The 19,317-nt window shown below is 47.7% G+C and overlaps 1 pseudogene; it reads right to left on the reverse strand.

Moving 5' to 3' along the window:
• Positions 1-354: 354 nt before the first annotated feature.
• LOC102491693 (ATP synthase subunit f, mitochondrial pseudogene) lies at positions 355-13,894 on the reverse strand (annotated as a pseudogene).
• Between the last annotated feature and the right edge of the window lie 5,423 nt (positions 13,895-19,317).

Genomic DNA, 19,317 nt, shown 5'->3' on the forward strand with positions numbered 1-19,317 from the left:
ATCACAATCAAACTTCAATGCATGCATTTTGAGGGGTCACATTCAAACCCTAGCTGTGTGTGTGTGTATGTATGTATGTGGTATTTAAGCATTTATCTCTGGGGCACATCCACATCCAGAGGGCAGGAGGTAAGAGGTAAGAAGGGACCAGCAAAAGGGACAGAGAAAAATCAGCGAGGGAGGCATGGAGATTCCACCTCTGGGCTTCAGTTCTTCATCTGTGAAAGGAAGTCTCCCCAGGTCCCTGCTGACACTAATGTCTGTGCTTCTAAGACACAGCATGAATGGCACTATGCCCAGATTCAGTAAGAAACTCTCCTGACTCTTTTCCATATGCTTCTGGAACACAGGCCCCTACTCAAGCTGTCCTCTGGTGTAGTGGCTCCCACTGATGGCCTGAGACAGCTGGTCATAGTGGAGGGTGTTGGGAACTTTCTGCAGGCCTCTTCTGGGAGGGAGAGGGCCAAGGCCAGGGATTCTCATGAGGGCTGGAGAGCCAGGCACTGGCTTTATTCTGACCCTGCTATCCCCCATGACCCAGGAGAAGCTTATGTTTCAGCAACCAAAGGGGACTCACCACTGGCGCTATAATCATGTACTTAGTTTTGAGCATTTTTCACAAAAAGGAGGAGAGTGGTCTCTAGCTGACATGCCTGAACTGTCCCCTGACCCCTTGAGGATTTGAAAACATGTCTTCTTTGCCTGCCCTAGATATCATCCGAGTCAGGGTTTTCCCCAACATCCCTAGGACCTCACTTTGAGCAGAGCAGACACAGCTCTGGAGGCAGCTGGTGTGCGGGGGTGCAGGATTCCAAGCTTCAGGGAGTGGCTTGGTCCTGCCAGGGTCTGACCCTGACCTTGTCTCAGCTGGGACACTGAGTTGTTCCTAAGGGAGCCCATACCCTAGCCCAGCTGGAAAGCTTTTGTTTTGCAACCACAAATTAGTCACCTTCATGTCACACTTACTGTGTTACGCATTAATAGATATGAACACATTTCTATCCACAAGAAGCCTACTGTAAAGTCTCAAAATAATTGAATACACATAAACATGATTGGCTCCAAACTCCCCATAATGACACTCCTCGTCATAATGAGACTCCACACTGCGCAATTGAATTTTAGTTTAGTTTTTTTTTTTTTTTTAATTCAATTGCTATAGGGCGTGTACACTTGCCAGAGAGACTGAGAGGAAGAGAGAGGGGAAAATAAGAAACTTCCCACACACACACACACACAAGGGGGATAGCTACACTGAAATCCCTTCTCCATTCTCCTCTTGGGATTCTGGGCATGCACGTACACACACAGCCAGCATATTTTTCAAGTCACCAGGTTCAGGACTTGAACCGCAAAGCTGGCCATGTGGAAACCAGCCACCTTAATCACCATGCTACCTGCTGGCCCTGTGCAATTAAATTTTTTGGGCCCTACTATGGTGTTCTGATTGGGTTTTATGGTATTATTCGCTTTTATAAACAAGGAAACGGAGGCAGGTAGAGATTAGTTTGCTTACTCAACGTCACTAAGAAGGTTGGAAATTTTACTCAGGTACCCTGACTCTACAGCTTCCTCTCCTTGCTATGAAGCTCCCTTATGTTTTAGAAATCACCTCACTCGACTGGTGGGGAAACTGACGCACAGAGGGAAGAAATGCCTCATTACAGAGGGCTCTGAGTTAAGACCAGGCCTGACAGTCCTTTGTAGGCTGCCCATCTGACTCACTGAATTGATGCTCTCTGAGTATACACACCACTGCCTTGACCCGGGAGGACAGTGGCAGGGGTGGGGAGGCTCTTCAACAACAGCAGGTACTGGCCCGGTGCCCTTACTGCTTGGTGTTCCTGTAGCACTCACCATGGGCTAGGGCAGACAATGTCCTGAGGCTGAGAACTAATTTAAGAAGGCAAAGACAAGCCAGTGGGAATCCTGCCCTCATGGGTATACCATTTTGCCTTCCCTGAACCTCATTGTGTATTATTCTTTCTTCCTCTCCTGGCTGGGTCTCTCACCTGCTGCCATCTCAGTCACTTCCAAGGCCTGGTTCCCTTGAATTTCTCTAGGAAGTCCCCGAAGGATCCTGGAAGCATCCAGAGCTGCTTCCTCTCTACTGGCACCTTCTAAAAGCCTTTCTCTATCACTGGGTACTTGATTGCCTTTATGTCTGTCCTTCTAAGCTGTCAGGAAGCCCCTCAAGGGCCAGAAGCATGTCTTTTTTTTTTTTTTTAAATAGTTTATTATTATTATTATTATTCAACATGCTACAGTCATCAGATACAGAGAGAGAGAGGGAAAGTGAGAAAGCAAGTCACCAGGTCCAGGACTTAAACTGTGATTGGCCATGTGGGAGTCCACCACCCTAACTACCAAGCCACCTGCTGGCCCCCAAGAGTATATCTTAACCTACTCTGTATGCCTCTCCCGGTACGAGGCTGAATCAGTGCAATGTAATTTGCAGCATTAGTAATTATGAGATAGAACTGTGTAACTAGGTGAGAAGTACAAGAAGTCAGAAGGGGTAAAGTTTACTCATAAAAGAATTGGTATCCACTATGATTTGAAACAGAGGAAGAGAGTTTATGGATAAAAACAGGAGAGGAGGCATTTAGAGAAAACACCTTGAACAAAGGTGTGGAGACAAAATCCTGAGGTAGAAACTGACAGGTCACAACTGGGAGGCATTTCTGACTGGGCCCAGAAAGAGGAAAACAATCACTAAGGAGAAACCAGGCTGTGGAAGGTCTGTTCTACAGGGTGAGGGTCATGGATCTATGCTCTAGGCAATGCAAGGCCTGAGGACTTGAGACAGGGGGACCTTACAGGAGCTTTGCACTTTACAAAGGACATTTACCCACACTCCAGGCTCATGGGATTCTCACAACGTGTCTTCAGGATAATCCTGTCATCCTCCCTTTAAGGATAGAGAAACAGACTGAAGTCACTTGCTCAGACTCACAATGACAATAACGAATTGTAGGGTGGGGACTTGACCCCAAAGCCCAGGAGGAAAGTGGACTGGAATTGGTAGAGGTGGTGTGACTTGGAATAGGGACAGTGGGAGTGGAGGGGATGGATCGGGGTGGTGTGAACTGAGGTAATGACCTCAGAAAGACAAAATCAAATATTAAGGGTGAGGAAGAGGAGGGGACGGAGGCAGTGTTGGCCTCCTGAGTGTGCCAAGGGGAGGAAGGGAATGCTACTAAGAGGAGTGGCTCCTTCCAGCCCCCTTTTCTACTCCTTGGAGTCAACCCAGGCCTCAACGCAGGTATGGAAGGAACTGAGGTGTGCATACAAGAAGCTGGGTCATAAAAAAATTTAAATCCTGCAGGATATATATATATATATACACACACACATATATGCTGGGTCATTGGAAAAGTCATGATGCATTTGTCATAGAAAAACATATCATGACTTTTCTGACTCAATACATACGCACACACACACATACACACATTTGATCAAGTAGAATGACAAATAAAGAAGCCTCTGGCTGGGCTTTTGGACTCAGTCAAATGTGAGACCAGGTCCCTAAGTTCTCTGTATACTGAGACCCCAGCTGAGTGCATGTAGGAACCTTCCTTCCAACTAGGGATCTTGTGGGAACATAATAAGAAAATGTGTTTTCATGGAAGGAACTTGGCTGAATTCACTAAGCCTGATTCCCTTTCCTCCTGGGCTCAATGTTACCTTCATCTCTAGCACCTTCCTCCCCATGGTCACTAAGTTCTGCCCCCTGGAAGGTGAAGAGGAGGTGTCATCCCCAGGCCTGGTCCCATGAGGCTCTTTGCTCTTTTGTCTTGCCATTGTCCAGGGCAACCAGGAAGCTCTAGGGAAGAGGGGGATCTCCTAGGCTTCAGGGCTGAATGATAGGGTGCCTTCATCCAACCAGCCACATCTGCCCTGAACAGTGAACCAAGACTCTGTTATGTTTATACCACTGCAATTTGTAGGTCAGAACATAATCTCATCTCCTAGAAAATGGAGAAACTTTTTGAGAACTATAAGATGTTAGAGGACTATTAAGTATTGCATTCTGTTAATATTTTAAAATTCCAGATTTTGTAGTCTGGAAAGGTTGATTTGGAAGGGTGAACAAGGCTAACTGACACCTGTCTGGGTTGTGCTAGACCAAGGAGAGTCCTCTTCCAATGAAGGCCCAGCTCTCCTTCAATGTAACTCCTGCTGGCTGAGTGAAGCAGCCACAGAGCTGGGACCACTCACAATAAGTCCATCTCTTATTGTGTAGGTGAGATCACAGGAGAAAGAGATCAGCTTCAGGTCACATGGCCCCTCCCCTGGAAACACTGGTGGTTGTCATGATGAACAGATTGCTGTGACAGGTTGTTATAGTGATGGCTCCCAATCAGCAGGCCCACCTGTTTCCATATCCAGGTGTAGACCCTGCCCATATTGGCTCTGGTCTTGTCCAGGCTTTTGTTTTGGCCGATGGAACATCAGCAACTGTGAAGCAAGTAGGAGTCTAAAAGGTGAGATGCACTGGGGCCAAGACCCCTTCTGCTGTCATGGGAAGAAGACTGGGCCAGCCTACCAGGAAAGGAAATAATGGGGACCAGAGAGAAGTCCCCAGAGTTCCCATAGTTCTCAGTTCTCAACCAAAGGACAATTTTGTACTCCTCTCCAAAAATATTCGGCAATGTCTAAGGATATTTTTGGCTGTCCTACTGGCATCCAGTGGACACAGGCCAGGGATGTTGCTAAACATTTTACAGTGCACAAGACAGTCCCCATAGTAAAGGATTATGGGTCCCAAATGTCAATAGGGCTGAGTTTGAGAAACCCTGCCCCAGACCAGCCAGCCCCCAGATATCAGGCTGACTCCAGCCCTGTGAGTGAGCCCAGGTAAGACCAACAGAAAACCTGTCCAGGTGCTACCAGTCTAAGAATTGCAAGTAATAAAACAGTGATCATTCTAGGCCAGTGATCCCACCCCAAAACCCTCCTAGCACCAGAGACTAGCCTTGTAAAAGACAATCCCTCCTCAGATGGGATAGGGGTGAGGGGAGTTGGTCCTGGTGACCCAAGACCACCACGTCCACTGTGTACACTATTTCTAACACTACTGCATTGTAATATGCAGTGAAACAATAGGAATCCAACTCCCATGAGAATCCAGTACCACTGCTGATCCGACAGGAGGCGGAGCTGAGGGAGCAATGGGGAGTGGCTGCAAACCCAGATGAAGCCTGCTCACTCACCCACTGCCCACCCCCTGCTGTGTGGCAGGAGTGGGGTGGGTTTGGGGGGGGCATAAAGGTCGCAGACCAGCACCCATCTGCTTTGGAGTAGATTTTATACAGTAAGGCTCCCCGATGCTGCACTGTCAGCCTATGGTGGTCCATCCCTGGGTGTTTCTTTTTATCTTTTTTAAAAAAATTATTTTATTTAGCTTTATTTATTTTTTTATTTTAATTTGACCAGAGAGAGAGAAAGTGAGAAAGCAAGCTACCATGTCTAGGACATGAACCACAGTTGGCCATGTGGGAGTCCAGCACCCTTAACCACCACGTCACCTGCCGGCCCCATCCCTGGATGTTTCTACACTGTTTTTATTTTGTGTAGCTGAGAAGACAGGGCTGGCTGGTCCCCCAGCAGAACCTCTCCATCCTCTCCATTTGGGGCTGTTTATTGTTCTACATTATCTGTGAGTACAGATCCAGCTAGTCCTCATGACAGTTCACTCTCATTTTACAAATGAGAAACAGGGGCTCAGAGTGATTAACCCAGGGTCACATGGCTATGAAGTAAGACCAGAAGTCAGTCATATGGCCCAGAGTCCATGCTGTCTCCTGTTGGTGACTCTTCTTGTCCTCATCATGGGTTCAGTCCTCCCCCCGGCTCAGGTGTTCTTCCTCTCTCCACCGCTGCTGCAGCTCCCAGGTGGCCACAGCTGCCTTCTCTATGACACATATACCTTGAAACAGGACTGTCGAGGGCATTTATGGGGTCAGATCCAACCCTGAAGCCCAGTTCCAGGACTAATTCACTGTGGGGTCTTAAACAAGTTCTTTAGCTCCTCTGAGCCTAATATCCATACTGACAAAATAGCACCAGCTCATCAGTGGATGGCAACCAGTGACATACAGGACAAAGCTCTAACCACTGGGGACACAAGGTAAACAAGGTGTACAGGTCCCTGCACTCAGGGAACTTCCAGTATGAGGGGGAGGAGAAGTGTGAAGTAAACACAAGAAGGCGAGCATCAAGGTCGACCTTACAGGACACATGTAAAGATTAAACAGAAGATTGTGAAAGCACTGAGAACGTGTCTGGTGGACATGCTTGGGAGCTATTAGCCATTAGTGAAGTCTAACCTCCAGGCCACAGCGGTTGATTTCCAAGTCCGTGGCTACGACCTTGCTGTCCTCTCTGGAGGCCCAGGCAGTGGAGTAGAAGGAGGGGAACCAGTAGGGTAACCGTGGTTTTCAAGACCTCTGGAAAATACAAAGTAGCTTTTCTTCAGGTTAAGAGTGACATGACACCCCCTGGGATTTCAGCATCTCTCGCTCTCTGATGACAATTGTGCTCCTTCTGCCATCGTGTTATGAGTTACCGACTCAGATTCTAGAGCCAAATGTTTGAGGTCATCGCTAGCTGGGTCCTCAGGCAAGTGCTGAGATTCTCTGGGTCCCAGTCTCATCTTTAAATGGAGATAATAAAGTGACCGTCTCACATGAGGTCTACGTGAGGCTCAAGGAGTTAAATTATTGAGCAGCGCATTGCATGCACTGTTATTGAAGCATGAACTGTTTTTTACCATTCTGCTATGCCTTTCACCCCCACCCTACAGATTCTTTGAATTCTTGTTAAAGCAGTGACATGTTTGTTTCCTGCTATTACTGAATCTCTCAGGCTGAAGGTTGTTCCTTTTAGACTACCTGGAACTTTCCTTCTTATCTCTTCCACTCCCCACTCACAGGTTCAACAATCTCATTCTTTATTGTTGCTATTATTAATCAAAATTATAAAGGGGAAGTATGACCATTGTATAAAAATCAAAATATACAGAGAAGCAAAAAGAACAGAAGATCAGCCCAGATCCCACCATCCAGAGAGAACAATGATGAACATTTTACAGTCTCTCTCTCTCTCTCCAGACTTTTCCCCATTTGGTATGTTTGTTTAAATAAGTATGGACAGGGCCAGCTGGTGGTGTGGTGGTTAAAGCAGCATGATCCAACATAGCCAACTACACAGTTCAAGTCCCAGACCTGATGGTCAGGCACTGCGTGTGTGCATGCTCAAAATCCCAAAAGGAGAAATGGAGAAGAGATTATGGTGTGACCATCCCCCATTGAGGTTGCTTTCTCTTTCTTTCTCTCTCCCCATCTCCAGTGAGTACATGTGCCCTCTGGCAAAAATTTTAATAGATTTATAAATTTAAAAAACTATGTACATACACAGGGTGTCTTGAAAAATGTATGGAAAATGTGTATTACAAAAAGACTATGCATGGATTTTATTTTTTTTGCAACAAAATAAACTAAACTCATACTTAAATTCCATTTTCCACAAACTTTTGAAGTCCCCTCATTTTTAAGCCATGTTTGAGTCTTGGACCCAGGTGCTTGAGAGGTCACAGTCTCGCTCCTTCCATGGAGGCTGCCGCAGTGTGGTGGGGCATAAGGTCATTGCTGGCTGCTCTGAGCCCAGGACCCTGGAAGGCCAGGGGCAGGACCTTTCTGCCTGATTGCAGCGGGCTCTCAGCCCCCAGCTGAGCCTGGAGCTGCCTCCTCCAGCTCTGCACGGAATGCCCTATCTTAGAGTGACTTTTGATCCCTCCCATGGAGGCAAGTTAGCTATGTGGAATGATGGTGTCAGAAGGAAAGCCCACAGTCATGAATTGGGTCTTTATGCAAAAAGCCACTCTCCCACACCCCATCTCCTTGTAACCCACTCTGAAAACCCACTCTGACATCACTAATAACCAAGTATTGAAGGGATGGGTGGGGGCCCACAGAACTTCTGCAGCTTAACAATAGCTGGAAACCTTACTGACAAATGTGAGAGTGACATTTAACCAGGCTTTCTCCATCCCTCCCAAAGCTAGGACAGTGGAGTTTGCTTTCACTCTGCACTATGGAATTTCTTAGAGAAACAAAAAATTGCCAGGGAGCGTGTGTGCTTGCTGGAGAGAGACAGAAAGAGAGTGAAAGAGAAAAAAAGAGAAAGTATCTTCTATGGAGAATGGTCACACCACAATCCCTTCTTCATCTACCTCTCCTTTTGGTATTTTAGGCATACATACACGGGTGCTCAGTGTGTTTCTCAACCACCTGAGTCCAGGACTCAAACCATGTGGTGGTCCATGTTGGATCCAGCCACCTTAACCACTATACTGCAGGATAGCTCTCTCAGAAATCCTAAAAATCACAATAGCTATAATTTATTGAGCACATACTCTGTGCTTGGCTCTTAGCAGAAGTTGTGTTTCCTTTTCACCTCAATTTTGCAAGATAGATATGGAAATTGTAGCTCAGCAAATCCAGTGGCTTGACTCAGGCTCTGCCACCATAAAGGGTAGAGTAAAACTTAAACCCAGGCAATCTGACTCCAAGAGCCTCTGCGCTTCATTTTCACATAAAAATTAAAGTTTATTTTAAAAGTGGCATATGCCCATAGTTAAACATCAAATAGCCTAGAAGACTTGGTAAATGTTGAAGCCCACAGGTCAAGCAGTCTGAGCAGGCCCAGCTCTTTCTATTTCTTGGCCTGTTCTTCCAAAAAAAGCCATGTGAGACACAGTAACTCCTTTTTACCTGTTCTTTACTCTAGATTTCAAGACATTCACCTAAATTTTATTTCTCATTTTTTTTTCCTGGAATAAATAATCTGCCAGCACCCTTTTCCCATGTCTAAGTTTTGCCTACTTGTTGACATTTCACCTTGTTTACTTAGTGGGTGTATCAGAGATAGAGTAATAATTTTTCCTATTATATATATATATATGCCATATAGTCTACAATCCTTTCTCTGTTCCTGTTTTCCCTGTAGTCTTCCTTCCTCAGTACACTGGATTCTGATGCTTCAGACTAGGCTGGCTACCCTCTAGTTGGCCCTTAGACTTTACCTTGTCTTCTTTCTGTGTTGGAGCTTCTGTTCCTAGTTGTCTTGACTTCCTCTTTCATAATTTTCAGTTTTTAAATCCTGCATGTTTTTGAGTCCTGAATGTCTGCAAATGTTTTTATTTTGATTGATTTACATTGATTGATTGTTTGGCTAGGTATAAAATTATGGGCATAAAATTTTTCCGCATTGTGAAGGCATTTTCCAGTGTCCTGTTCAGTTATTCTGATGAGAAGCTTGATACCCTTCTATTTTCTGTTCCTCTATCTCTTAGGTTTTTTTTTTTTTTTTCTCTTTCTAGGACTTTCCAGATGTTCTCTTTATCCTTTGTTTCTAAAATTTGATACTGATATTCTGTTACACATACTTAAAAATATTTTTTATCTAACTCATTGTGGTGGGCAATTTCTATTGTGCTTTTTTACTTTAGTTATTGTATTCTAAGTTTTAGAGAACTTTCTTCCTTGTTCCTTTATTTGGTAATTTATACTTATGTCTTGTTTTCCCAAGGTTAATAACTTAAGAGTTGTTTGGTTTTCTATTTTAAGGTTTGTCTGCTAAATAGTGTCTGTTTTCTCTGAGTTTCCCCTCCTCTTTTTGTTTCCTGTTTGTTTTGACCTTTCTCTTACTTTAAATGTCTGGCGATCTTTCCTATTTAGGAGCGGTAGGTTTGTAGTTTAGTAGGCGTCATAATAGAGTGGCCACATGGCTAGAGGTTTTTCTATTGAGAAATTCAAATAACATTTTGTGGTTGTCTTTTCTAGGGGTGGAGGATGGGGGTGAGGAAGAAGCTCAGTCTCTCCAGAGAAGAATCTTCCAGTTACCTGCCTAGAAGGGCAGTGACATCTGGCTGCTGGAGTTCTAAGAGCAGCTAGTGAAAGTGAACACCTACAACTTATTTACAAGTTATAATTAATTTTCCAGTTAATAAACTTCTTCATTATCATCCTCTGTTATAACTAGTGTCCTGGAGTCCAGATTGTCTCCAGTTCAATTTCTCCAGATAACAGATTTTGTACCTCATCCATGAAAAAAGAGAAGAGGGTTAGCCTCCTATATCTTAACCCTGGGCCTCATCCTTGCCTTCTGTGGACATAGAGCTTTTTTTTTTTTTCCTTTTTTCTTTGAGAGTTTTTTGCTGTAGGGCATGTGCGCTTGCCAGGAAGACAGAGACAGAGAGACCGAAAGCAAGAAGTCACTCCCCAAGGGGGATGACCATACCACAATCCCTTCTCCATTCTCCTCTCAGGATCGTGAGCGCACACCCACGTGCCCGGTGTGAGTTTAAGCCACTGTGTCTGAGACTCAAACTGTGGTCGGCTACATGGGAGTCCAGTGATCTAGCCATTACTCCAACTGCTGGTCCCAGAGGACATAGAGTTTTTCGTTTTGTTTTGTTTTGTTTTGTTTTGAGAAGTTTTTGCTATAGGGCGTGTGCGCTCGCCAGATAGACAGAGAGAGACAGAGAGACAGAAAGCGAGAAATCCCCCCCTGGGGGGATGGCCACTCCGCAATCCCTTCTCCTCCATACCACAATCCCTTCTCCATTCTCCTCTCAGGATCGTGAGCGCACACCCACGTGCCCGGTGTGAGTTTAAGCCACTGTGTCTGAGACTCAAACTGTGGTCGGCTACATGGGAGTCCAGCGACATAGCCATTACACTAACTGCTGGTCCTGGACATAGAGCTTTTAAGTACCAAATACTTTGAAGTTCTTGGGGCTCCTTGGTTCACTTCTCATTCTCTCTTATGTGCATGTGGACTCTGACTTTCTCAGCTCAGAGACTACTTTTCTACCTGCCTGTCCATCAGTAAAAAGTTAGAACATTTTTCCTTCTTCTTCTTCTTTTTTCTTTCTTATTCTCATCTTCTTTTGGTCTACTAGTTTTATAATGTTATTATTCCTAATTTTTCTGCAACGGTCAATGGGTGAAGTGGGATTAGGGAGGATGTATCAGTTAGCCATTGTAATGTGTAATAAATCACCTTGAAACTTAGTGGTTTAAGACAATAGCAATAATTATTGTTGCTCACGATTCTGTGGACTGATTGGGCATGGGTGCCACCTCACACAGCTGCATGCAGTTAGTGGTTGGCTGGGTTGGAGAACACAAGTGGACCTCGTTCATGTCTGATGGTTGGTGCTGGGTTTTGGTGCCTTAGTTCTCCATTAGCCCCTCATCTTCCAATGAGCTAGACTAGCTTTTTTAAGGAGAGGTCTCAGGACAATGAACTTAAAAGCAACATTGCTTCTACTGGATTCTGTTGTTCAAAGCAAGTCAGCTCAGATCTGAAACTTCTCCTTTTTTTCTTTGATGGGAAGAATGACAAAGTCATATTGTAGAGGGACATGTGTCCAGGGATCAGAGAGATTATTGCAGCTACCTTTTCTTTATTTTTCTATGAGCAAGAGAGACAGAGAGAGAAGGAGAGGGCATGAGAGAGACAGCACCCCCAAAATGGTCACGATGCCATGATCTATCTATCTCCAGCCCAAGTGAGCCCCAGATCACAGACAAGCACGTGTCCCGGTGTACTCAGAGAGGCCTTTGGTCATGTAGGATTGCACTGCAGGGTATCACACCATGCTGTCATCTGCACCTATCTTTACGAAAAATCGATGCCAGAAGAAAAAATAAATGCAGGAGATCAATCTGTCATGTTTAGCTGGAAGTCTGCCCACACGCTTTCTATTACCCTGCACTACTTGGGTCGTGTCCTGGACAGTAATGTAAGATCTTTTCAGAATTTGGCTAACAACGCGCTTACATAGTCATATCCTGGGGAGGGGAGTAGAGCATACTGATTCTCATCGAAGAATTTGGAATTGGAGAAACTTGAATTCCCAGTTCCAGTACTAACTAGCCCTATTGCCTTGTTAAATAATCTAAGTTTCAATTTATCTATAAAATGTGGTTTCTTGTATAATAAATTAACGTATGTAAACCCTATGCTTAACGCCATGTGTGGCATAGGGCAAGTGATCAATAGATAGAAATACCATCTACCAAGTGATTTTTCTGGACACATATTACATCTCTAATAGTCTAACCACTGGAAATGGAATTTGAGAAACAGAATCTAATTTAAATACAGGTTCCACCACATTATACCTTACCGGACCACTGTGAGGATCAAGTGAGTTAAAACAGAGGAAGCACCCAGAACAGTGCCGGGAACATCCCAAATGCTCAGGGCATGTTTTGCGTGCATCCAGCTTTCTTAGGTCAAGGCACTAGGAGTGAGCTAGGCTCTGACAGGGCCATTGAGATGAACACCATACCATACCACACCACACTGTGTCCAGGCCTGCCAAATGTGGAGGGTGTTTGCTCCAGGCAGTGGGAGCCCCACAGCAGTGTGAAAAGCTGTTGTGTCTGCTCTCTGGGCTCTCCTGGCCTTTCTCTCACTCTCCAATGGTCACTTCTCAGGTGTGACTGTCTCTACAGCTTTTTTTTAATGATTTTTTTCACTTATTATTATTATTTAATTTGCTATAGGTCACATGTGCTCACCAGAGAGAGACACAGAGAAGGAGAAAGAGAGAGAGAGAGAGATTGAGAGAGAGGGAAAGTGAGAAAGCAAGCCACCAGGCCCAGGATTCAAACCTTGGTTGGTCAAGTGGGAGTCCAGTGCCTTAACCGCCATGCCATCTGCTGACCCTCTATAGCTCTGCTTTTAATCTGGGTCCCATGACTGAGCCTCTGTGGGCTAAGAACTGCTTTATATGTGAAACACATTGAGGAGAGTGTGAGTTTTGGGGAGCTACAGTTTACAGCTTTCATCATATTTTAAGAGAGGTCACAGTACCCCAAACTTTTGGTTAAACATTATAACTCTAGAAGCTCTCCCATTCTTCCAGCATATATGCTGCTAACATGGTTTGGACTGAGAAGCCAAGGTGTTAGAATTAGGACTGCAGTAGGAGTTGGCAGGGTCTGAGGAAGAGCCAGATGGACTCTCCTGCTAGGGAGAGAAGTGAGTGGCACCACGGTGAACAGCACTGTGGGCTCTGTCTCCCGGCCCCATGGCCTGCTTGTACAACATGCTGGGCTTTAGTTGTTGGCAGAGTGCAGAGGTCTAGGTAAGGGACCACCAGTGAAGTGAGCTGGTTTTCAGCTTGTCCATATGATAGACATTTTAAATACCTACCAGGCAGTCTGTCCATCCCATGCCCTGTATGTGTGCTCAGTTCTAACCTCTGAGTTTGGGAATACCAAAGAAATCCCCATGCTGTTCTCAGGAGTGGAAGGGGAAGGTTCAGATCTCTTTGGTGAGTTGCAATGACATCTGTCTAAGATCACATGCTATTCCTAACGATGTTTTCCATGATGGCTCTTCTAACGCAGTCACATTTATGACTAAAAGAGCTTTTCTCATGAACATAGTATTGATTTTTTTTTTTTTCACATACCAGTCATCTTTTATTGGATGTGAATTCTCGACTGAGATATGAAAGTACTCAACAAGATCCTTTGGAGGGGTGCTAAGCCGAGGAGATGAAGGTCTGGTTCAGTGTATGCCCTCCACGCTGGCCCTCTTGTGTGGTATCTACGTCGCCGCTCGTGTTTGAGTTCCTTCTAGGAAAGGCAGTAGCTGAAGAGCACGTAAGCGGCCAGCACCATAGAAACCCCAGCAACACCCCCTTTCTTCACGTTGACGTCCTTGTTGTAATACCGGTAGTAACCTCTCTGAAATGCTCCGGCAATGCCTTCAGGGGTAAAATGCCGCATCAGGATGCGCTTGGCAGCTCCCCGAGTTTGACACCCATGAGTTTCTTTTCCTTCACTGGTACGACAGACGCCATCTTGGAGTCCTGATGTCCGCTGCACACCGTGCAAGGGCTCATATTGAATTGTTTTTAAGGGAAAAAAAATAAGCCCAGAAGAACTGAAATCTGAGCTAAATCTTCCTCCCTTTTTGTTTAATTCTTTATCATCTTTCTCTTTCATGACTCAAAGGTAGAGAGAAGAGGGAGGAACTCTTTAAAATATTTGTTGGGTGACCCAATCCTGGGGAGGACGGGGTGGCCAGGTATAAACCTGTTGGAAAACAGGTGGGGAGTGGCCTGGGGCCTGACCCAAGCATCCTGGAGCATTTCTGTGGCAAAAGCAGAGAGAGAATTCTGGAACCAGAGCATCTAGGAGTCCATTCCACCCAGCGTGAGCGCGAAGCAAGTCCTGTCCAGGACACCACCCGCTCCCAGCTGGAGGCTAATTCCCTGTCTCCACCTACCCTTGTCACTATGGGTGCTCTCTGTGGGGACGAGGGGAAGCAGCTGGGGGCCCAGGATTCCTACTTGGTCTGTCTCTGCAGAGGACACCTTCCCCCACACCCCTCACTGCAGGGAGTCAGCAACTCACTCTGAATGAGGCATCATAAATTTTGTCCTCATAGCGCACTTGTCACTGAACCACTCCAGCCATTTGGCATGGCGAGAGATTTGGCTCGAGGCAGCAGAGGTGGCGTTCTCAAGCCTCTGTTTATAGAGTGTCTCCAGCTGAGCGCTGCGAGAGAGGGGACCTCTGAGTCCACGTCACAGCATCCGCTTGGAGCTGGTGTGCCAGTCCCCACTTCACGGGGAGGTCTCAGTTCCTCATCCCCAGCGGAGGCAGGCCCTGGGAGGGGGCGTTGGTGACAGACAGCTGGAGTTTGAATCTCAGCTCTGCCTCTTCTAGCTGGGTGGCCACAGGAAGGGCCCCTGTCTCTCTAGGCTCTCCTTCCTCCTGGTGACATGGGGCTTTGGCAAAGATTCAGGGGGTGCATGGGATAACAAGCTTTCCACGCAGGGCCCACCCACAGCGAGTGCTAACAAGCAGTTGGCATCAGACCCCAGCAGGCGCCCCCATGGAGGGAGGTGGTTTGCTAGCCACTCCCTCCACCCCGTGTCCTCTCCCATCTGCCCTTTGCTCTCGCTGTTTCATCTGCATAGAGGAAGTGGCTGTCTACATTATTTAGTACCCAAAGCTAGCATCAAAGGCAGTATTATCATCCCTAGCTCACAGGGGTAGAAACTAAGACGGAGTGGATTGGAGTGACTTCTCTAAGGCCACCAAAATGGCCCAGCAGAGCCAGAGTCTGAGCCTGTGTCAGATTCCAAGTTCATTCTCCAAGCAGCCGTTCCCCAGGAAAGCCCATGGTCGGGGACCAGCTGCCACCAGGGACATGCCGGATGTAGCCAAGTATTTCTGTCCTTGCATTCTTCCCAGGCCATTCACTCCCTGCTCTCTGGACGGTTGCCAAGGAAGTATGAACGAGAAGGCAGAGGGGGACTTCCTCTGGAGGACACGGGTGAGGGTGAGGCGGTCATTGACAGAGAATTCCCTCGCGACGTGCCAGGCCCCAGGCAGACACCAGATGCCTTGTTGGAACCACATGCTGGGAATGGGGCCTCACACAGAGGAGCACGAGGCCCAGGGAGGCCAGGTTGCTTCCCCCTGCTGGTGCCTGGGTGTTGAGTTGTGTGTTGCGATCTCCCCTTTTGCCCCATCAGTGTGGGAGAAAGTTGGCCAGCGTGGTTGGTTTGGAACCCACATCTAGGCTGAATGACATCAACCCACCCCCGGTGGATCTGCAAACCCTCTCTCCCTTCGGGAGCCCGCAGGCCTCTCGCTGAGCATCCTTGAATTCCTGTGCGTAGGGGGTAGTCAGTGAGGGGCCTCTCCCACTGCGTTCAGGCATCCTAGAGACCCAGAGGTGGCATCGACTTAGGAGACATCTTTTTTAGGAGTCCCTACCTCAAAGCTGCCTCTATGTGTCTCGAGTGGAGCTGGGACCTTAAGGCCAAGGCAGGTCCTAGGCCTGCAGGGATTTCTCTGTGCACAAATTTCACACCATCCTCGTCCATGCCCACCCCATTCACGTCCTCTGCATGGTGTGATAGCCAGGGCTCTGCCTCATTCTCCCCTAAGGCTTTTCACCCAGAGCAGTGCCCGGCCCTCCAGAGGCATCTGTTAACAGACAGTCAGTCTCTGCAGGAAACAGCCCCAGTGAGGTAACCCAGCAGGAACTATCTGGGCCAGCAAGCATGGGGAGATCCAGAGATCACAGGTTCAAACCGGCTGAGGGCTGCTGCCAGCCAGGGTGGCCCATGGGTTTGCAGGGGCCGGAGTCTGACCAGGCTCGGGCTGCACTGCAGCTTCCTGGGCCTGTGGCCTGTGATTTCAGACCTGCTGGGGCTCCTGCCCAGTGCTGCCTCCTCTACCATCATGGCTGCAGGGGTGCAATCTAAACTTGGAGTTACGAGGTCTAGAGTGTATGACCCCCACAACTTGCTGTGTCCTCCTGCTCATGTGTGGGTGAGCTCAGTCATGCCCCTCCATTGGTGGCCCATCTCCTCACAGCCTGGTATTCTGTAAGAGAGAGATGATGGGGCTGGCAGGTGGCAAGGCGGTGAAAGACACTGGAGTCCCACATTGTAGACCATGGATCAAATCCCAGACCTGACGGCTTACTTTCATGCTTTCTCTTTCTCTCTCTCTCTCTGTCTCTGTCTGGCCAAATTGAAAAATAATAATAACAAATAGAATTAAATAAATAAATAATTCTTTTTTTTAAAAAGAGGGAGATGATGTTTCCTCCACCCACCAACTTGCAGGTGAAGGGTCTAGAACTCGTCCAGGTCCTGCACCTCTTGAGGTCCTTCAAATTCAGAGGCACTAACTCAGCTAAGACACAGCCCCCCTCAGATGTCTCCATCAGGTCCAGCTCAGAGCAGGGAGCCCCACCAGGCAGGGTCCCCAGGCCTTGATGCTCCATATCCAGCACCTCCTCCTGCTCCCTTGGGCCTGAGACGCCTCCTCCCTGGGAGCAGTTCCTGGCACAGGGAAGGCCGGAAGGGGCAGACTCACCGGTTACATTCTTCCACTCGCTTCTCTGTGAAAATAATTCACTGGGGCCAGAGGCAGAGGCCCCTCGAAACACCACCAGGCCAGGAGGGGAAGCCTGGGGGACTTGGCAGTTAATTAGACAGAAGCCGTGCTCTGGGGAAACAGGCTGCGTCTTCCTGCCCCAGTGAAAGCATCACATGAAGCACGAAAGTGGCCTCCGGGAAACGAGGGGCCTCCGAGGGCCTGCATGAGGCTGCGAACCAGGGCGATGATTAAAGGGTGGGAAAATGAGATGGGTGTGAGATTAAAGTCTCTCTGTCTCTGTCTGGCCAAATTGAAAAATAATAATAACAAATAGAATTAAATAAATAAATAATTCTTTTTTTTAAAAAGAGGGAGATGATGTTTCCTCCACCCACCAACTTGCAGGTGAAGGGTCTAGAACTCGTCCAGGTCCTGCACCTCTTGAGGTCCTTCAAATTCAGAGGCACTAACTCAGCTAAGACACAGCCCCCCTCAGATGTCTCCATCAGGTCCAGCTCAGAGCAGGGAGCCCCACCAGGCAGGGTCCCCAGGCCTTGATGCTCCATATCCAGCACCTCCTCCTGCTCCCTTGGGCCTGAGACGCCTCCTCCCTGGGAGCAGTTCCTGGCACAGGGAAGGCCGGAAGGGGCAGACTCACCGGTTACATTCTTCCACTCGCTTCTCTGTGAAAATAATTCACTGGGGCCAGAGGCAGAGGCCCCTCGAAACACCACCAGGCCAGGAGGGGAAGCCTGGGGGACTTGGCAGTTAATTAGACAGAAGCCGTGCTCTGGGGAAACAGGCTGCGTCTTCCTGCCCCAGTGAAAGCATCACATGAAGCACGAAAGTGGCCTCCGGGAAACGAGGGGCCTCCGAGGGCCTGCATGAGGCTGCGAACCAGGGCGATGATTAAAGGGTGGGAAAATGAGATGGGTGTGAGATTAAAGGTTAAGGTAACCAGAAGTATTTAGCCCAAAGGAGAAAGAGTGAGGGGCCAGCAACTTAATCGTCTCTTCCTGTGTTGGAGAAAGAAGGTTCTTTCCCTCCTGGAAGCCTGCGCTCTCTTGTCCTCCAGCTTTTGTCTCCGTCTCTCTCACCTTCGTGTTCTGTTTAATTTCAGTTTATTCAGACCTTTACTGAGCTGACACTCTGTGCCAGACACCGTGCCTGTTTCTGGAGATAGCAATGGTGAAAAGACAGGGTCTCTGCCTTGTAGGTCAAGGCAGAGAAATGGGCCCATAACCCTGAACTTCCTCTACTGCAGAACTGGAGGTCTACACGATGAACCAGAGGTGGGAAGGGCTGAGGTTTTAGGGGCCACGGGAGCCCTGAGAGTGGGCCACTCAGTTCTGTCAGGGTGTCAGGGGAGTTTTCCCAAGTGGGGTCTGAAGAATGAATCGCTAGTCAGGTGAGGACAAGGACGGTCATGGGCATTTCAGGCAGCCGAGAAAAGGCCAAGACATGAAACGCAGAATGTGTGTAGACAGCTACAAACAGCTAGGCTTCACTGGAGGAATGTGTAAACACCTGTGTGGTTCCAATGTGGCCAGAGAGCCAGACAGGGCCCAGACCCCGAGGCCCTGGACCTGGTATAGGGAACATGCCTTCCTCTGGAAGCCGGCCCTTCCCAGTATTCAGAACAAGGTTACATATAGAGGTTCCAGAAAGAAATGTGCTTCCTAGTCAAGTGAGCAGAGTACACTGAATGAAACCAGTAGTCCTCAACTGAAGGGCGATTTTGCTCCCCGGGGGCGTTTGGCAATGTCTGGAGAGATTTCCATTGCCATAATTAGGGGTGGGGGTGCAACTGGCATCTAGTGGGTAGAGACCAGGGGTGCTGTTTTTTAGCCTACCATGTACAAGACAGACCCCCTAAAACAAACCTCCTCCCCCCCCTCAGAACTCCCCCACCCCCTCACAGGCCACAGTTCAGGGGTCACAGGCTTGTTTACTAGCTGGTCTCCCCACTAGACTGTGCAGGTCTGAGCAGCTGGGTTCTGGAGCCCGTGTTTGGAGAGGAGGCTGGATAGCGTCGCAGAAGTAAAAAGCACTGCTCTGCTGGGCAGGCCTGTGCAAAGGTTGTGCAAGTCTGGACACCTCCTCGAGTACCCAGAGCTCTCGTGTGCCCACGATCTGGGCTGGCTGAAGCTGGGGGTGGATCACAGAGTTGGGGATTCTGGATCTGTCTCTCACCCATAGAATAAATAAATAAATTGGATCACAGAGTTGGGGATTCTGGATCTCTGTCTCTCACCCATAGAATAAATAAATAAACTAAAACAATATGGGAGAAGGACATTCTGGCAGAGTTGGAAGGAGGGGGTTGCATTGAGATATTCCTGTTATAAGAGTTGGTGGGTGATCCCGGGGGGCCTTT

This window comes from Tupaia chinensis, unplaced genomic scaffold (assembly GCF_000334495.1).
Source record: "Tupaia chinensis unplaced genomic scaffold, TupChi_1.0 Scaffold142846_1, whole genome shotgun sequence".
In the NCBI taxonomy this organism is placed as follows: Eukaryota; Metazoa; Chordata; class Mammalia; order Scandentia; family Tupaiidae; genus Tupaia; species Tupaia belangeri.